Genomic DNA, 7097 nt, shown 5'->3' with positions numbered 1-7097 from the left:
ATAAGTGTCGGTTATAGGTTTAAGTTTAGGTTTAGGAAATCAGGTTCGGGACTCAGTTTAGGTTTGGGGTTTCAAGTTTGGATTTAGGTTAAGGAGTTGATATTAGGATTAGGTGTAGGTGTAGGTTTAGGGATTTGAGAATACATTGTTTAAGTTAGATTATTTGTTATAGCTTTAGGGAATTGAGAATAGGTTAAGGTTTAGGTTTAAGAAATTGGGTTCAGGTTTGGGATCGGGTTTAGGTTTGGGTTTTCAAATTTAGGTTTAGGTTTAGATTAGGGAGTTGAGATTAGGATTAGGTGTAGGTTTAGGTTTGGGGATTTGAGAATACATTTAGGTTTTGGGTTTAGGTTTATGTTTAGGTTTTAGGTTTAGGTTATAGGTATAGGTTTAGGTTTAGGTTTTAGGTTATAGCTTTAGGGAATTGAGAATGTGTTAAGGTTTAGGTTTAGGAAATCGGGTTCAGGTTCAGGATCAAGTTTAGGTTTGTGTTATAGGTATAGGTTTTGGGATTTGAGAATAGGTTTAGGTTTAGGTTATAAGTATAGGTTATAGGTTAAGGTTTAGGTTTATGAAATCGGGTTTGAGTTCGGGATCGGGTTTAGGTTTGGGTTTTCAAGTTTAGGTTTAGGTTTAGGTTAGGGAGTTGAGATTAGGATTAGGTGTAGGTTTAGGTTTAGGGATTTGAGAATACATTTAGGTTTTAGGTTTTAGGTTTAGGTTTTGGCTATAAGTATAGGTTTTGGGATTTGAGAATAGTTATAGGTTAAGGTTATAAGTTTAGGTTAAGGTTATAGGTTATAGGTTTAGGTTAAGGTTTAGGTTTAGGTTTAGGTTATAGGTTATACGTATAGGTATACGTTCAGGTTAAGGTCTAGGTTTAGGTTATAGGTATAGGTTTTGGGATTTGAGAATAGGTTTAAGTTAAGGTTATAAGTTTAGGTTATAGGTTTAGGTTAAGGTTTAGGTTTAGGTTTAGGTTATAGGTTATAAGTATAGGTTTATGTTTAGGTTAAGGTCTAGGTTTAGGTTATTGGTATAGGTTTTGAGATGTGAGAATAGGTTTAGGTTAAGGTTATAAGTATAGGTTATAGGTTAAGGTTTAGGTTTATGAAATCAGGTTCGGGTTCGAGATCGGGTTTAGATTTGGGTTTTCAAGTTTAGGTTTAGGTTTAAGTTAGGGAGTTGAGATTAGGATTAGGTGTAGGTTTAGGTTTAGGTATTTGAGAATACGTTAAGGTTTAGGTTTAGGAAATCGGGTTCGGGTTCGGGATCGGGTTTATGTTTGGGTTTTAGGCTTAGGTTTTAGGTTTAGATTATAGTTAGGATATAAGTGTAGGTTATAGGTTTAGGTTTAGGTTAGGTTATGGGTTAAGGTTTAGGGAATTGCATTTAGGTTATAGGTTTAAGGTTTAGGGAATTGAGTTTATAAGTGTAGGTTATAGGTTTAGGAATAGTTTTAAGTTATAAGTATAGGTTTGGGTTGGGTTGTAGGTTAAGGTTTAGGGATTTGAGAATAAGTTATAGGTTTAGGTTTAAGTTATAGGTTTAGGTTTAGGTTTAGGTTTTAGGTTTTAGGTTATATGTTTAGGTTAAGGTTTAGAAATTCGGGTTCGGGTTCGGGTTTAGGTTATAGGTTTCGGTTTAGGTTATAGGTTATAGGTTTAGGTTAAGGTTTAGGTGTAGGTTATGGGTTTTGGGATTTGAGAATAGGTTTAGGTTATAAGTATAGCTTTAGGTTGGGTTATAGGTTAAGGTTTAGGGATTTAAGAATACATTTAGGTTTTAGGTTTAGGTTTAGGTTATAGGTTTAGGGAAAGGTTAGGTTTAGGTTATAGGTTTTGGGATTTGAGAATAGTTTTAGGTTATAAGTATAGGTTTAGGTTGAGTTATAGGTTAAGGTTTAGAGATTTGAGAATAGGTTATAGGTTTAGGTTTAAGTTATAGGTTTAGGTTTAGGTTTAGGTTTATGTTTAGGTTTAGGTATAGGCTTAGGTTATAGGTTATAGGTTATAGGTTATATGTTTAGGTTAAGGTTTAGGAATTCGGGTTCGAGTTCGGGTTTGGGTACGAGTTTAGGTTATAGGTTTAGGTTTAGGTTATAGGTTATAGGTTTGGGTTAAGGTTTAGGTGTAGGTTATGGGTTTTAGGATTTGAGAATAGGTTTAGGTTATAAGTGTAGGTTTAGGTTGGGTTATAGGTTAAGGTTTAGGGATTTGAGAATACATTTAGGTTTTAGGTTTAGATTTAGGTTTAGGTTTTAGGTTTAGGTTTATGTTTAGGTTTAGGTTATAGATTTAGGTTTAGGTTATAAGTGTAGGTTAGAAGTGTAGGGAAAGGTTAGGTTTAGGTTATAGGTTTTGGGATATGAGAATAGTTTTAGGTTATAAGTGTCACGCCCCTAACTCGGAAACTGGTCTCACAAAATTTCAGATCGTCGAATCTGGCACCGACAACCTCTGTAAAACCCCATTCTTGACTCCCAGCGCCTATTCGCGAAGTTCCGATCCTAGGATGCTATGAGGAGGATTTTCAACACTAGTTTGATTCGTAATGAACATAATCAAAGGCATAACCCACAAACAACAACCAAAAACTCCATCACATTTCCATTATGATCAAAAACTTTACAAGTACAATGAGCATAAAGGGAAATACAATGATAGTGAACAAAAAGTTCCCAGATGATCTGCAAAGCGCTCCTGCCTCAGCGCTGCTGCGCTCTAACGTCACCTGCACGCAACTGTCGTGCATAAGCTTATGAAAAGCTTAGAGGGTGATGAAAGTGTGTGCACAAGGTAGTATTTATGCAGTATCAGAGTAATGCGGAACATGCTAATAAATCCATGAATATCATTAGATGTACCAAGGCTATGCGATGCAAGGTATGAATGATGTTGGCTATACCAAGGCCATGTGATGCGAGATGCAAGCTCAAGCATACGAATCCTCATCTAAGTCCACACATCAATACAACTCAACTTTGGAATATCACCAGGGTCCAGTACACTCCAACTAGATTGCCGCCCCATCGCGCAATAAGGGGAGTGGAAGAGACCTCACTATCCGCCTGCCAATATTGGGCTCGGCTCGTTAATAGCAGACCCATTCCTCGAGCTGGTCAAACTCAGTCTAGCTTTGCCCCCTCCACTCAGGCAGGTAAGGCCGCACCCTCTTCCAACCGACCACGACACAGTGGAAAGCGCAACTGTCTGGTAATCGGCACTCGGCGTTCATGCACCCACTCGGTCTAGATGTTGGAACAACCTCTTGGTACCATAAGGGTTTATAGACTTTCACCCAGGGATATTTATAGCACCCCATGTAGAACAAGATTTCAGGTATCTAATCCTGCCAACCACGATATGCCTGTGGAGGCTACGACCCTGATGTCGCTAGGGCATATAGTACCATATCACACAATGCGAATGCATGAATCATACTATCCAGTCATGCGACAATCCTGTGTGTATCGTGCGCTCATGTAGGGCAACACCGCCTAATCGGGAGCCCTTAAACAATCTGCCCGAAGGCATATGCTATGATTAGTCACTTCTCATATCAAGCATACATATGATGCGTATGATCATGAATCATGGAACTATACTAAACATGTTATATGGTGATGGACGCTGTTCGTAACGAATATGGGCCTAAACGGCCTACACATTACATGTACGGGCCTAACAATGGGCTCTAGGGAGAGTCATAATGCAGACATTTAACCAACACTATACTTGCAATGTGGACGTCAAACCAACATTGCTCCCATGGCACGACCGTCATAAACATAATTACACAAACCATGGTAGAGTCACACATTGTAATGGACTTGTGTACATCCAGTTGGGCCTCGAACCATGGGCCTTAGTTACAACAAATGGGCCACATAACGTAGGCCTTATGTATATCAGGTGGGCCTTAATGGATGGGCCATAACTATATCAAGATGAGTCTAATCATATGGTACGCATATATATATATATATATATTAAGGTGGGCCGAATTAAATGGGCCAAGTCAAAATGGGCTATCCAAGTGGGCCAAATGTATATTAATTAGGCCCACCCTTAAGTATTTGGGATCTGACCTATTCATAGGTTAAATGGAGATAGTTGAAGTGAAAATAAATATCAACTTAACTGGAAACTACATCTGGCCCTTAGGAGTTTGAACGGTGGATGTCACGGTCCACCTATTTAAATGGTGGGGGCTAATTAAACCTTGGATCACACCCATTTTCCCATGCCAAAAGAATGATCTCATAAATGGTTGGACATCATGGATGCAACACATGCATCATGGTGGCCCCACCATCCAAACCGTGGTAGGTGTAGATAAGACAACATACATCATGTATAAGGCCTGGGCTTGCTGCTGCCCAGAGGAGCAGCTCCATAGCTGCTGCACAAAAAGGGGCAGAGGTGGTTTCATAAGGATGGACGGCATGGTATACATACATCATACGTGATCCCACGGACCTTACTGATGCCAACAACTGTGGGACCCACTGCCCATATAGAAATGGGTGGTCGGCGTGTATAAAACACATAGCGTGGTGGCTTCCACTGTCTAGGTGGATGGTGTGAATAACACACATACACCTTTGTGGGTCCCATGTGGGGCCCACCATAATGTTTATATACCATCCAATCCGTTGATAAGGTCCCATGGACCCAAATGAATAGAGAAGAACAAATTTCATACGAGATCCAAAACTTCCTTGGCCCAGAAAAGGGTTCTAAGGGTAGACGTTTAATCCCACTGTTTCCTATGATGTGGGCCACCTAAGCACTGGATTAAGCTGATTTTTGGAGTGGGCCCACTTCAGGGAGTGGCCCACCCAATGAATGGTGTGGATTTTCAATACACATCATGGTGGGGCCCACGGCTGGGGCCATGGGTCTACTGCCCGTCCACCATCCACCACTACATAGGCAGCGCCTGCTGCTGCTGATATATATATATATATATATATATATATATATATATATATATATTGTTTTCCTATGGTTTTTCACAGGTGGGGTCCACATCCAGAAAATTGAACCCAGCCATTGGATTCCATATCTCAAGACCGGCTATATGAATCCAATATTGAGTATTTTTCGGTGTATAAAAATATTAGGGAAGATTTCAACGGTGAAAACCACCATTTGCTATGGTATGGCCCGCCAGAACCTTGGATTGACTCCATTTTTCGGTTCAACGCCTAAAATGAGGTTGGGAAAGGAATGGTCGGCATGGATTGAATACATACATCAAGGTGGGACCTAAATAAGTGGGCCACCCCAAAAGCTTAGAAACAAGTAAATATTTATTTCATCCCTTTTTGTCTAGCGTCCAGGGACGCTGGATGGTCTGGCCTTGCACATGCATTTGAAGTGGGCCCTGCTTAAGTGGGCCACCAAATGATGGATGGTGTGGGTACTACACATATAGGTGGGCCCCCACCTATGGATCACTTAGATCAAACACATGCCTTATGGCGAGGTCCATCCAGGTGGGCCACACGGCCACATCATCACATGAGAAGAAATGAAAAAGAAAGGGAGAGAGAGAAAGAGAGAGTGGGACACGCGTGATGGAGGGCTCCGCCACTATGAGCCCTCCCTTGCACTAAATCATACATCAAGTGGGTCCCTTAACACGTGGGCCCAACAAATCAAAGATCAACGGTGGAGATCCCTTCTCCACAAAAATGGAAGGTCTAGATGACCTCTAGCCATACAAAAAAAGGAAATAAACATCATGATGGGGTTCATGGAAAATGGCCCCATCATGAAATGATCATGTGGATCAAAGTGGGCCATCAGCCACACCTAGGGTCCAAAGTGAGATCCATACCATCGATCGGTATGCCTCACTTGGCCCATCATGAAAATAAGAAAAACTAGCCTATAGAAGCACCCACCGTTTAATCTTCTTGCTCCCTTGGCTTCCTTTGCTCCTTCCCTTCGATCTCAATGGAGGAGATGGGGTTTGGATGGTTGAGATGGGAGATGAGAGGGTAGGAAAGTGGGCCACACTTGTGGCTCTCTTAGAGGGCTTGGAAGGCTTGGACGTATGGTATTTTGGTTGCTTGGAAATGAGTTTGAAAAAGTGAGAGAGTGAGGGTTGTAAAGAGAGAGAGATGGGTGATGGATGTGTTGATGTGGTGAGTGATGGGTGTAAGAGCCCTTTTTTGACTTTTGAGGTAATTTGTGTAAGAAAAGTATGGCTTGTGTAAGAAACTTTTGACTTTGGGGGTTGCTTGGGGAAGGGTGAGAGGTGATGTGTACTTGACATGTACTTGATATGATGGGATGGATTGATTGGTTGATTGAGGTGACATCTCGTAGAGATTCTCTTGGAATTCGCACTCGCGGCATTTTCCTCGCATCGAACGCTGACCCACATCTCCTGGCCAGAGTATCGTATCGGCACGCTAGTCGCGGCATCGGAACCACGGCGACTGCACAGTCGCTAGGGAACAAGTCTCAGGTTGACGGCGTGTGAATTAGGGTCGTGCGTAAATGTCAGTTAAGGATCGAAGGTTGCCGAAATTCGACCAGGAAGACCGCGAAAGTCTACGGAACGGTACGGTCTAGGATACAGGGCTTACAATAAGTATAGGTTTAGGTTGGGTTATGGGTTAAGGTTTAGGGATTTGAGTTTGGGTTATAGGTTTAGGTTATAGGTTATGGGTTATAGGGTTAGGTTAGGGTTTAGGTTATAGGCTATACGTTTAGGTTTAAGTTATAGGTTTAGGTTTAAGTTTATGTTTAGGTTTTAGGTTTAGGTATAGGCTTAGGTTATAGGTTATAGGTTATATGTTTAGGTTAAGGTTTAGGGATTCGGGTTTGGGTTATAGGTTTCGGTTTAGGTTATAGGTTTAGGTTTAGGTTATGGGTTTTGGATTTGAGAATAGGTCTAAGTTATAAGTATAGGTTTAGGTTGGGTTATAGGTTAAGGTTTAGGTTTAGGTTATAGGTTTTAGGATTTGAGAATAGGTTTAGGTTATAAGTTTAGGTTTAGGTTTAGGTTATAGGTTTAGGTTAAGGTCTAGGTTTAGGTTAAGGTTATAACTATAGGTTATAGGTTAAGGTTAAGGTCTA

This window comes from Magnolia sinica, chromosome 2 (assembly GCF_029962835.1).
Source record: "Magnolia sinica isolate HGM2019 chromosome 2, MsV1, whole genome shotgun sequence".
NCBI lineage: Eukaryota > Viridiplantae > Streptophyta > Magnoliopsida > Magnoliales > Magnoliaceae > Magnolia > Magnolia sinica.
This window is presented reverse-complemented; position numbering follows the sequence as displayed.